The sequence below is a fragment of the Onychomys torridus genome, chromosome X (genome assembly GCF_903995425.1).
Source record: "Onychomys torridus chromosome X, mOncTor1.1, whole genome shotgun sequence".
In the NCBI taxonomy this organism is placed as follows: Eukaryota; Metazoa; Chordata; class Mammalia; order Rodentia; family Cricetidae; genus Onychomys; species Onychomys torridus.
The window spans coordinates 41,168,387-41,182,692 of NC_050466.1; positions in this window are offsets into that span (position 1 = coordinate 41,168,387).

Consider the following 14,306-nt stretch of genomic DNA (forward strand, 5'->3'; position numbering starts at 1 on the left):
GGAGGGATGCTGCTTGTTGGCTTGCTCTCCCTGGCTTGCTCAGCCTGCTTTCTTATTGAACCTAAGACCACCAGCACAAGCATAACACCACCCACAATGGGCCAGGCCCACTAACTAATTAAGAAATCACTAACTAATTAAGAAAATGCCCTATAGGCTTGCCTATAACCTGATCTTATGGAGGCATTGTCTGTATTGAGATTCCCTCCTCTCAGATGACTTTACCCTGAGTCAAGTTAACATAAAAGTAGCCAGCACACAACAATACAGTAAGGCTGATTAAAAGTTCAGACGTTAGTCATATGCACAAAGGATTAGATAAAACAAAATGCTAGAAGTACATTGTTGTACATTGCTGTTCTTCCTATTTCATTAGGTTTGTATGCAAACTGTCTCTTGTGACTAGGAAGAGAGCAAGGTAAGTCTCAGTATGAATATGATAAAAGACATCTGTTTTGCTTGTTTGTTTGTTTGTTTGTTTTTTACATCATCACCAATGTTTTTGGGAAGAAATACAAATCCTGAAGTATAACAACAAATTAACATGCCTATTTATATGTATATAATATAAAAAATATTCAGATGTAGTCATATCAGCACTTTGGTCAACAATGGTTCACATATACAAGAATAGGCTCCTAAGATTATAATGGAGCTGAAAATTCCCATCACCTAAAGGAGTTATTTGTATTTTATATCATTGTACAATTCAATACTAAGCTGTTCATAGTGATTTTCATATGAAAGAATCCTATTACAGTCATATTTAAAGAAGTAGCAACAACTACTTTTATATATACTACAAAATACTTCATAATGAAAATAAATAGCTATGCTACTGATTATGTGTATATTGTATTATACATTTTTGCTCTTACTTTAGGATGTATACCTTTTACTTATAAAATCCTTTCTTTTAGCTGGCACATACCCTTAATCTCAGCACTCAGGAGGCAGAAACAGGTGAATCTCTGGGTTCAAGGCCAGCTTGATCTACAGTGTAATTCCAAGAAAGCCAGGACATCTCAGAGAAACTCTAAGATTAGTAAGTAAATAAATAAATAGAAAATCTTTTACTTCAAAATACTTTTTTTTTGAGCTGAGGATCGAACCCAGGGCCTTGCGCTTGGTAGGCAAGCTCTCTACCATTGAGCTAAATCCCCAACCCCTAAGCTTTATTATGACAACAGCCTCAAACATCTCATGTTTACCCAGATTCTTAATTGCATCAAGAAGCCACGTGAAGTGATTGACCTACCCTATTTAAGAACACCCAATGATAAATGTTCACTTGATTTCTTCATGGATTATCATAACCTGTCCTTAATGTTAAGCAGCACGCAACAAATACATATAGTTTTAATGTTTAAGCTATAACTATAAATTATTTTCTGACATCCATAAAGTACTAGTGAACTACACCAAGTCTATAGGGAAGTCCACAACCACCATCCATCATGTACTAGTGTACTAGGCCAAGTCCATAGGGAAGTCAACAAGTAATTGTTATACTTTAGTATATTTTACAAGGAAGGACAGAGACATTTCATAAAACTAAAACAAGTGAGGTAAGTGCCTGTGGTTATAGTCAGAAAGGCAACTGCCCATGGGTCCTACCCCTGGGCACCAGCAATCCCAGGAAGACCTGCCCAACTTGGCTCCAGTTTCTGGCCAATCTGCAGGCCCTGTGGAAAGGCTCCCCTTTTCCAAGACTGCAGGCAGACGCTGCAGTCTCAACCCTCTGCCTCCATACCCATTTGCCCGAGACCCCAGCAACTTCCTGAGACTTAGAGAACAGCCCCCAGATCCCATCTTCTCTGGAACTCCCATCTTGAACAGAGGGGAGTGCCTGGGGTTATAGTCAGAGAGGCAACCACCCCTGGGTCCCACCCATGAGCACCAGCCATTCCAGGAAGTCCTGCCCAACTTGACCCCAGGTTCCTGCCAATCAGTGGGCACTACAGGAAGGCTCCCCTTTTCCAACACTGCAGGCAGACCCTGCAGTCTCTACACCCTGCCTCCACACACATTTGCCCAAGACCCCAGCCACTTCCTGAGACTCAGAGTCCAGCCCCCAGCTCCCATATGCCCCAGAACTCCCACCTGGACCAGAGAGAGCCTCTGGTGTACACTACAACCTTAATGCCTTGCCCCCACACCCATCTGCCAGAGACCGCAGCCACATCCTGGGACTTAGAGACCAGCATCCAGCATTCCATCCTGTCCTGGAACTCCCATCTGGACAAGAGGAGCTCCCATCTGGACAAGATAAGGAGACCCCAGGGAATTCCTGAGACTCAGAGTCCAGCGTCCCAGCACCTATCTGGCCAGCACTCTCATCTGGACTAGAGCTCCCATCCGGGCAAGAGCTTCCATCTGGACCAGAGAGAGGCTCCCTAAATATGTCAGCTCTGTCTGGACTAAGTACATTGATAAGACCAAGAACAAAACCACAAGGAGATGGGAAGATGTCAAAGCAGAAGTACATACAACAAAATAAAGAGCAATACAGCATCACCAGAACCTAGCCCTTCTCCAACAGTTAGACCTGAAAATCACAGAATGGAAGACACAGAAGAAAACAACCTTGTAAGTAACAACATGAAGAGGCTAGAGCCTTATATAGAAGAAATCAAAAATAAAGTGGAGGAACAGACAAACAAAAAATGGGAAGAACGCTATAAAAAACTAGAGGAAAGGACAATTAAAACAGAAGAAAACAATGAGTCCCTGAAAGACAATCATGAAAAGGCAATGAAAAAGATGAAGGAAACAGTCCAAGAACTGAAGAGGGAAATAGAAAAAAATGAAGAAGACACAAGCAGAGGGAATGGTGGAAATAGAAAATCTGAGTAAACAAACAGGAACTTCAGATGCAAGTATAAACAAAAGAATGCAAGAGATGGAAGAGACGATCTCTGGTGTGGAAGATATGTTAGAAGAAATAGATTCATCAGTCAAAGAAAACACTAAAACCAACAAAGTCATGACCCAAAATGTCCAAGAAAAGATCAAACCTACAAATAATAGGAATAGAGGAAGGAGAAGAATAACAACTCAAGGCACAGAAAATATATTTAATAAGATCATAGAAGAAAACTTTCCCAACTTAAAGAAAGAAATGCCTATGAAGATACAAGAAGCCTATAGAACACCAAATAGATTAGACCCTCCTAAAAATTCCCCTTGCCACTTAATAATTAAACAACTAAATGTACAGAATAAAGAAGGAATATTAAGGGCAGCAAAGGAAAAAAGCCAAGGGACTTATAAAGGCAAACCCATCATAATAACACCTGATTTCTCAATGGAGACTTTGAAAGACAGCAGGACCTGGACAGATATAATGCAGACACTAAGAGACCAAGGATTCCAGCCTAGACTAATACCCAGCAAACTTTCAATCATCATAGATGGAGTGAACAAGACCTTCCAAGACAAAACCTGATTTAAACAATACTTATCCACAAACCCAGCCCTACCAAAAGCACTAGAAGGAAAATTCCAACTTAAGGAAAGAAGATACACCCATGAAAACACAGGCAATAGATAACACCACAGCAGTAAACCCAAAAGAAGAAAAGTACACACACACTACCACCAAAAATAAGAAAAATAATAACAGGAACAAACAATCACTGGTCATTAATAACCCTTAATATCAATGGACTTAATTAACCTATAAAAAGACACAGAATAACAGAGTGGATACCAAAAGAGGACCCATCTTTCTGCTGCATACAAGGAACACACCTCAAATTCAAAGACAGACACCTCCTAAGAAGAAAATGCTGGGAAAAGGCTTTCCAATCAAATGGTCTTAAGAAGCAAGCTGGTGTAGCCATCCTAATATCTGGCAAAATAGACTTCAAACTAAAATCATTCAAAAGAGATGATGAAGGACATTACAAACTCATTGCAGGAAAGATCTACCAAGATGAAGTCTCAATTCTGAACATTTATGCCCCAAACACAAGGGCACCCACATATGTAAAAGAAACATTACTAAAGCTTAAATCACATATAAAACCCCACACATTAAAGGTGGAAGACTTCAACACCACACTTTCACCTCTGGACAGATTGGCCAAGTTGAAACTGAACAGAGACATAATGGTCTTAACTGATGTTATGGCTCAAAAGGACTTAATCGATATCTATATAACATTCCACCTGAACAAAAAAAGAATATACCTTCTTCTCAGCACCCTATGAAACCTTCTCTAAAATCGACCACACACTTGGCCACAAAGCAAATCTCAACAGATAAAAACAATTGGAATAGCCTCTTGTGTTCAATCGGACCACCGTTGGTTTAAAGTGAGATTTCAACAACAAGAAGAACACAAACAAAAAATTACAGAAATCCTCCAATCTCATGGAAACTGAGTAATGCTCAACTCAATCACCAATGGGTTAAGGAAGAAATAAAGAAAGAAATTAAAGACTTCCTAGAGATCAATGAAAATGAATACACCACATACCCAAACTTATGGGATACTATGAAAGCAGTGCTAAGAGGGAAATTCATAGCACTAAATGCCCACATAAAGAAGCTGGAGAAATCTTACGCTAGTGACTTCACAGCACACCTGAAAGCCCTTGAACAGGAAGAAGCAAAGTCTCCCAGGAGGAACTGATGCCAGGAAATTATCAAATTGAGAGCTGAAATCAATAAAATGTCAGAAAACGGTAAGATCTCCCATGCTCAGGGATAGGCAGGATTAACAGAGTAAAAATGGCAATCTTACCAAAAGCAATCTACAGATTCATTGCAATACCCATCAAATTACCAACACAATTCTTCACATATCTGGAAAGAATAATACTCAACTACATATGGAAAAACAAAAACGCCAGGATAGCCAAGAGCATCCTGTACAATGAAACAACCTTTGGAGGCATCATGATCACCGACTTCAAGCTCTACTATAGAGCTACCATAATAAAAACAACTTGGTACTAGCATAAAAACCAACATGTGGACCAATGGAATGGAACTTAAGACCCTGACATTAACTTGGACAGCTATGAACATATAATTTTTGACAAAGAAGCGAAAAATGTGCAATGGAAAAAAGAAAGCATCTTCAACAAATGGTGCTGGCATAACTGGATGTCAATGTGTAGAAGGCTGCAAATAGATCCATATCTGTCACCGTGCACAAAACTTAAGTCCAAGTGGATCAAAGACCTCAACATAAATCCAGTTACTCTGAACCTGATACAAGAGAAAGTAGGAAGTACTCTTGAACGCACTGGCACTGGAGTTCACTTGCTACACAAATCCAGGGAGGCTACCTAGAAACTGGACCCTAGGAAAGACACAGTGATCACCCAATGGGAGAGAAATGGATGCATTCTATATGAACAACCTGGATGAGAGTGGGAGTAATGAAGGTCAAGTTTTGAGGGAAAGAAATCTTAGGGGATCAGGAGATCCCAGCTGGATCAAGAACAGAGAGGGAGGACAAGGAATAACAGACCATGATAAATGATGACCACATGAGAACTGGAATGGGCAGAGTGCTGGAGAGGTCCCCAAAATTCACAATGATACAGCCTCTGTAGACTGCTGGCAATGGTCGAGAGAAAGCCTGATCTGACCTAGTCTGGTGAGCAGATGGCCAAACACCCTAATGCTGTGGATATCGCTCTATGAAAATAAAGTTCTGATTGGCCAGTGGCCAGGCAGGAAGTATAGGCGGGACAAGAGAGAAGAGAATTCTGGGAAGTAGAAGGCTGGGGAGAGACACCACCAGCCACCGCCATGAAAAGCAACATGTAAAGACACTGGTAAGCCATAAGCCATGTGGCAAAGTATAGACTAACAGAAATGGGTTAATTTAAGATAGAAAAGGTAGATAACAAGCAGCCTGCCACGGCCATACAGTTTGTAAACAATATAAGTTTTTGTGTGCTTTCTTGGTTGGGTCTGAATGACTGTGGGACTGGTGGGTAAGAGAGATTTGTCCTGACTGGGCCAGGCAGGAAAACTCTAACTACAAATGGCGCCCAACGTGGGGCAAGAGTTTCCACCTAAAACCTGAAAAAGATTCTAAGACAGAGCTAAAAACAGCTTCCTAATTGTCTCTCTCAAGTTAGCGGCAGCCTGCCAGTTTGAGCTACTATGGCGGGTTCCTGGCATGTACGTCTGACCTGCAGTATGGTGGGAATGAGGAGTCTACAAGCAGCACTTTACTCTGCTGCATGATGGATTTAGCCTTTGCTAGTTAAAAAAAAAAAGTTTCTGGGCTATATACTGCTTTGATAGAACTGCTTGTAGACCCAGAGCTGGCGGTAAACTGTACCACCGCCATGTTGGGAAGCTGAGGTGAGCAGAGCCAGCAGCCACAGAAGCATTTCAGTCTTACAAAGATGGATATTACACAGAGAATCTGGTTTGTCTTGTCTTTGGGATTTTAAACTACAAAAAAAGGTTTGACCGTAAAAGCTGTTGAGTTAAACAAATATGTAAATTTTAAAGGTACCTTGACTTCAAAATTTGGATATAAGGATATGTTGCTTTGGAAAAGAGTCTCTGCTTTTGTTTCCACAGAAAGCCAGAGGCTATGGATTTGTTCCAGATTAAGATACATCAGGTTTGATCAGCCAAGACCACCTGAAAGGTCTCCAATGACACCATGGCCCAGATGATCCAACATCCAAAATGGTTTCATGACAACTGGCTCAGAGGTTTACCCTCACGGACTACTCCATAATTCCCATAAGATACAGCGCCCCCCTCCAGCAGGAAGTAGTAAGAGAAACTACGCCCACATTCCCAAAATTATCAATCTGGCTTTGGAGATGGAATTGGCTCACTCCTTCTCTAAACCCAGACATATTGCTAAAAAAAAAAAAAAAAAGGTTAAGAGATTCTTGTGTCCCAATTCAGAAGAGCCCTCTGGTGTGGGACAGAGAAAAAACAATATTTTTATTTAAAGCAGTTTGATTATAAATGAGATCTCTTTCTAAAAAAGAAAAGGGGATATGATACAGATATAATAGGATGAAAGGGTAGATTAAGGAACTTACTTCTAAAGAGCAACAACTTGTTTAAAATGTTTTACATTGGTATAGATTTTAGTCTATTGATACAAACTTAAAGTTAATTTTGTTATACTGTGTGTATATTTCTAATCGTGTTTAAGGTATTATGTTTGTATAGCTCATTTTAAACTAAAATGGATAATTAAAAATAGATTAATAATTAGTCATCTATGATAATCATACTCGTAGCCATGTTAGTTAAGTCTTCTAGATGTACATGGAGATATTTCAGACAGATAGGTAATCTTCACATACTTCAAAGACCTACAGAATATGGCATTTAAAATACTTTTAAAATTTAGACTTTCTGGACAGTGAGACATGTCTGCTCCTGGCAGCACTGATTTACTTCAGAGAGGAGGATGGGCATTGAAGACACTTCATATGGAGTTTATCTTCACCTTGGCAAAAATAGCCATTTGGACAAGAAACTGTTCTTGCCTGGACTGCTCAATCAACTGGACATACAGGACCCATAGAAAGGTGACCACTGAACTTTGCTTGACAAAATGGTCCTTCAGGGTCCTGCTTTGCAGAGGAAACTGCCAGACATTCTACAGGACACTGAGAGAAGTGACCAAGAGACTCTAGCCCTGTGGGCTGAAGACAAATGCCCCAACTTTACAAAGAATCATTAGGTGACTGTCCAGGCTGCCAGCTGTCTCTGTCTACTCTTGCAAGACTCCTGAAAAATGCTTGCATCCTTCTCCCGGTTCTCAGGTAATATTATATCCTTCTGAGGTCTTTGATGTGGTTGAAGACTAGATAGTTATAATTTCCTCAGTTATGATAAAAGATAAGTTAGATATAAAACCTTAGACTCACAAATATAAGATAGATAGGATATCTTCTTTAATATTGTAACTGTAATTCTTGCTTGATAATTGTTTTGTTATATGTAATTGTACTATGTAAAAGTTAAAACCTTCCTTAAAAAAAAAGAAAAGGGGAAATGCTGTGGATATCGCTCTATGTAAATAAAGTTCTGATTGGCCAGTGGCCAGGCAGGAAGTATAGGCGGGACAAGAGAGAAGAGAATTCTGGGAAGTAGAAGGCTGGGGAGAGACACCACCAGCCACCGCCATGAAAAGCAACATGTAAAGACACTGGTAAGCCACAAGCCATGTGGCAAAGTATAGACTAACAGAAATGGGTTAATTTAAGATAGAAAAGGTAGATAACAAGCAGCCTGCCACGGCCATACAGTTTGTAAACAATATAAGTTTTTGTGTGCTTTCTTGGTTGGGTCTGAATGACTGTGGGACTGGCGGGTAAGAGAGATTTGTCCTGACTGGGCCAGGCAGGAAAACTCTAACTATACCCTAACAGTCGAGCTGGAACTCTCATTAAATAACTGATGGAAGTGGATGCAGAGATCCTCAGCCTGGCCCCAGGTTGAGCTCAAGGAGTCCAATTGTCAAGAAAGAGGAGGCAGTGTAAGAGCGTGAATTGTTGAGACCAAGATTGGAGTGGCACAGGGACAAATAGCCAAACGAATGGAAGCACATGAAGTATGAACCAAAGGCTGTGGAGCCCCCAGCTGGATCAGGCCCTCTGGATAAGTGAGACAATTGAATTGTTTGAACTGTTTGGGAGGCATCCAGGCTGTGGGACTGTGACCTGTCCTTAGTGCATGAGCTGGCTGTTTGGAACCTTGGGCTTACATAGGGACACTTTGCTCAGCCTGGAAAGAGGGGACAGGACCTGCCTGTACTGAATCCATCAGGTTTAAATGAATACCCAGTGGAGTCTTGGCCTTGGAAGAGATGGGAATGGAGGGGAGTAGAGGGGGAAGGGGGGGGGGGAAGGGAGTGGGAAGGACAGGGGAACACATGGCTGATGTGTAAAATTAAAACACAAATATAATAGAAAAAAAGGGAAAAAATAAACAACTACAAAAACAAAAAAAATCTAAAACAAGTATAATTTCTTCTGACTGCATTACCTGTAGCTAATGAGATCATGGAACTTAGAGTAGAACCTACTACTGCCAGTTTCCTAAACTGAAACTCATTCTACATATGTAATCTTATGCCCACATGAAATTGTAGTTCTCACCCGTCATCAAGGAAGTGTCTTCCTCAGCAGACAGACACCTGGCAGAAATGTAGATATCAACTGACTGTGGAGATTTCACCCCTCAGTTAATATATTACATTATAACAAATCTCAAGCTTGTGGAACATGGGAATGATTTTAAGCAGAAAGATAGTAAGAGTCAGAGGAACAGTACATGGGCATTTAAAAAAAAAGCAAACAGTAGGAAGTGGGTAGAGGTTTGGAAGGAGTTGGGCGAAGGAGTATGGATATGATCAAATATATCTTACATGAAATTTTCAAATAATTCATAACATATTGTATTATTTTCTTTAAATGTTCAAGAGAAGGAATAAGCATATAAGTATAACCAGGGATCATTTCTTCAGGTTTTTAAAAATTAGTAGACAAGAATATTCTACCTACCCAGGGCCAGGCAAATGGAGATAAGGGAAGTTACAACTTGAAAAAGTGGGAAGGGAATCTTCAGTTTATCTCTGTCCCATCCAAATAAAATGAACCAAAATAATTTTCACAATTCTAAGTAGTTTGTTGAAATAAAAAATATTTCACCAACTGCACATTGTATTTTTAGTTTTTTAGAGCAAAAGTAGTTTTAACGGTATTATCTTGTTTGAAATTGCATGAAATAATTAAACATTGGAGATTTCAGGTAAGTGTATAAAGATATATTCAGGAACTTAATGTTCCATTTAAAGGTTGTTGAAATAGTAAATCTATCTGGGAATCTGGGAGATTATCTTTATGTGATTTTTTTTATTAATAAAAGCTTGTATTTTACTTTTGTCCATATAAATTGTAAAAGCTTTGATGGAGGTATTCTAGCCCACATAACCAATAAGATGAACACATTTCTGTAACTTTTTTTTCAGTTTTTGTGTTAAATGCACATAGATATAATTCTCCCAAATACAGTAATATTTAATTATACTCTGGGACTAAGACTTTTTGAGTATGAACAATTATTTTATATTCAAAACTAATTCAATTATAAAACTGTGCTGTCTTACTGTAAATCATGATAAATGTTGATTTAGAAAAACTATAGTACAGAATAAAAATATTCATAAAAAAGTTTTCTATAACTTTTAAACTTTCTAAGGAAGACTGCTGAAATGAGCTACCTTTACTCACCATTACTCACAACTGTTTGTTCTCTAAACTGCCTTTTGATGGATGTAGTCCAAAATGAATAGATAGTTGAATTAATATAATTGACTCTAAAATATAAATTTGCCAAAAAAATTCAAGTGATGATTGCTTTATAATTATGCTTATCAAGATACTTATGGAAAGATCATTTTCCTCTGAGATTTGTATATATAGTGCTGCTACTGCTCTGGTAGATATTTTGATTAGAATTTAATATGATTTTCACATACTGCTTAGAAATATTCTTACAATGAGTTTCTTTCCTTTACATATGTGATTCTTTGCATAGGTACATAAAAGATGAGTGAATGTAAGAAGGTAATATCTTTATGTTTTGTAGCTTCCAAATAGTATTTACACAGTATTTTATCTTCTAATCTCTTAAGCAAAATGAGAATCATTGTGATTCTCCCTCTCACACACCACACAATGACATGATGTGGAAATATAAGAAACAATAGGAACCATCTTTTTGACCACTTTGAAGGATAGAAAGTATACAATTTTATTAGCTCCCTTTATTATATCTATCTATATATCTATCGTGCATGTGTATCAATGACATTCCTACCTCTCTGCAACTTTCACCACTGCTGAAACCTTAATTCAACACTCTTACATCTTTCATCTACAGAAAATTTTAGTCATTTTCCTCAACTATATTATTTTCTTATCACTAGGCCATGCTAAGTTTAATTGCTACATTAATCAACTAGAAGAATGATTAAGATTATATCATTTCATAATGACTAAGATCATGCAGTGACTTCTCAGTAAATGACCACATCAACTGTCCTTCATAATATAATATCTATTATACAAACTAGTCTGCATGTATGGACACAATTTTAGCTCTGTTCTTCTCAATATCCATTCTCAAGTCATTCTTTTCTTACATCACCTCATAACAAAATTTCATTTGTTCTTCACATTTTCATACCCAAGTCTAGTCACTAAATATTATATGAATATTAGGGAAAATATAATGTTATAATGAGTAAGTATTATTTGTAATAGTCCTGCATGATACAACATAGCTTTAAACAAAAAGACTTTCATGGAATAAACAGAAATGTAGGTTTACCTTGAAATCTATTCTCAGAACAATTTCTTGGGGAAATTATTTACTCAAACACTATATAATATTGAAAAATACTAATTATACAAGGACATTGGAATCATTAAATTAAAAAAAAAGATGTAATCTAAATACTTGACATATATCTATTTGGTAGATACCTTTTTCTAAAAGCTTTTTCAATATTATTCCACTGTATTTTGTAATACACTGTTGCTGTTAAAAGCTGTGTTGTCAATCTATTTTAATTCCTTGGTAAGTCATATGTCTTCTTTAGCTTCCTTTCTTTGACTTTTATGTCTCATTTCACTGACAAATGACTAGTTGTAAATTGCTTTCAATTAGTTCTACTCAGTCTATTCTGTGCATATTGATTCTTTACTTTAATATGTTGCATCAGTTCTAGAAAACTCATGATATTACCTGTATTGCATACTTTTTAGTATGTTTTTCTATTCTTAATTACAGTTAGGCATTTACTGTACATTCTATCATTTAACCTGATATATTTAAATTATTCACCTTTTTGGTTTGTATACTATGAAAATTTCCTAGAACTTTATTCCAAATGAATTATGTTTTCTATTTTTCTGTGTCTAGTCTACCACCTAACTTCTTTATAGCCAGGCATAGTAGTAGCACATATATCTAATCCTAGAATTCAGAATGTGAATACAGGAGTTAAAGAAGTCAATGTCATCCTTGAACAAATAGAGTTCATGGTCAACCTGTGACATGGGACATTGTCCCCAAAATCATATTAAATCTATTCCTAGAATTGCCAATTATCTAAGTACTTATGAATTGTATTTGTTTCCTAGATCCTATTGTATTACAAACACTCATGATCATTGTGGTAGTTTGAAAGAAAACTGCCCCCAAAGGGACTGGCACTATTAGGAGTTGTGGCTTTGTTGGAATAGGAGTGGCCTTGTTGGAGCAAGTGTGTCACTGTGGGGGCGGTCTTTGAGGTCTCATATGCTCAAGCTATGCCCAGTGTCATAGTACACTTTCTGTTGTCTGAGAATGAAGTTGTAGAACTCAGCTCATTCTTCAGCACCGTGTCTGCCTGTATGCCCCACGTTGTACCATGATGATAATGGACTAAATCTACAAAACTGTAGGCCCGCTTTCAGTTAGTTTCCCTTTATATATAAGAGTTGGTGTGGCCATGGTATCTCTTCACAGCAATAGAAACCCTAACTAAAACAATCACTTTGAACTTTCTCTTACTAGCCCCATGTTGTTGAATTTATGCATTTATTGAAACATTTTTGACAAAGTTATGTGGCATATTAGAGAATATTAATACATAATTTTTCTGGTGTGTATACTTAAAATCTTTTTATATTTATGATTTATATATTTATAAGTGTGTGCCAAATTTTCAGTTTACATGAGGTGAATCTGGAGTCATGAGAACCTCTAGAAATGAATTAGAAATGTTTTTCCATGTATAGTTTTCTGTTTATTTGTACCTAGAGCCTGCAAATACTACTGAGATGGTGCCATTCTAGTCTCCCATATATTCCCACTGTCAACAACTGTCAACTCTTTCATCTCAACATGGAGTCAAGGCTTAGTTTTTCTCATGTCATGTTTATTTAGTATTTCGACTCAAGTTGCCCTTCTTCTGCTACTTATTTACAGTCAAACTCTGGACATGCTGATCACAATTTATGTATTTTTAGTGTGGAAGTGACTTGAAATGATTCCCCATGCTAATTTGTGGTATTTTGATATATAATAAATTGTTTTGTAGTGCTGTGTGCTTTGGGAAATACTTCCTGTACACTTGTGTTGGAAGGCTAGTGGTCAAATTTAATTTTATTAGTGCATATAATGGTTGACATGTATTGATTTTATGTTTTTAAGTATATATATATATATGTGTGTGTGTGTGTGTGTGTGTGTGTGTGTGTGTGTGTGTATTTAAATATTTACATATGTGTGTATAAATTCAAAAATGTAAGTTCAAAAACCTTAGAAAGACTAAAATCATATAATGTATTCATATACATATATAAAACCTAAGAAAGTAAACTGTCTGGCTGATGTTCTTCAATTAAAAGATAAGAATCTCTATGTAATCTTAGCTATCATAAACTACCTGATTAGTTAAAGAAAACAATGAGGAACATAAAACTGGGTAGGTAGAGAATGGGATGTGGATCTAGGAGAACTGAAGATAAGATGTGAATATGATAAAAATATATTACACAGAATAAAATAATAAAAACATTGAGATAACTCACAAAAAAAACCAAAGATGCTTGTACATGCTTATAATCCTCATGCTGACAGATCAGAGACAGGAGTAGTAGCTGAAACTTACTGGCCCATTCCAGCCAACCATTAAACTCCAGGTTTATTGTGAGACAAAAATCTCAAAAAGTATGGTGGAGAATGATGAAGGAATGTGATCAATATATCAACCTCTAGTTTCCATGGATAGACAGACAGAAAGACAGACAGACAGACAAACAGACACACACACACACACACACACACACACACACACACACACGCCTACCACACCTCTTTAGTATAGTTTAACCATATACAGCATACTTGTTCAACCTGAATTGAAGTACATTTGTAAAGATAACAGCAAATTTTGTCAAGGTTTAGTCATCCCAATGTGTGACATTGACTGAATTTCAATTCTGCAATAGGTTCAGCTAAAATACTACTAAATCATAAAAGAGAACAATGAACAGTTGAGTAGTAGAGACAACAAGCAGAAAAGTAAAAAATGTAAAACCTGACATAACAGTTAAATAATATGTGGCTGTTGGAGAACCACAGATGTTTGAGATGGCAAAATCCTTTTATTAGCTGTCATACCACGATCTAGAGAGTAATTAGGCATTTGAGCAGCATAACAGGGTAATGGAGGGGGCTAAGGAGAACTGCAGCAAGGTACAATAGCATATGCCAGTCAGAAAAAGGTTCAGCTTTCAGT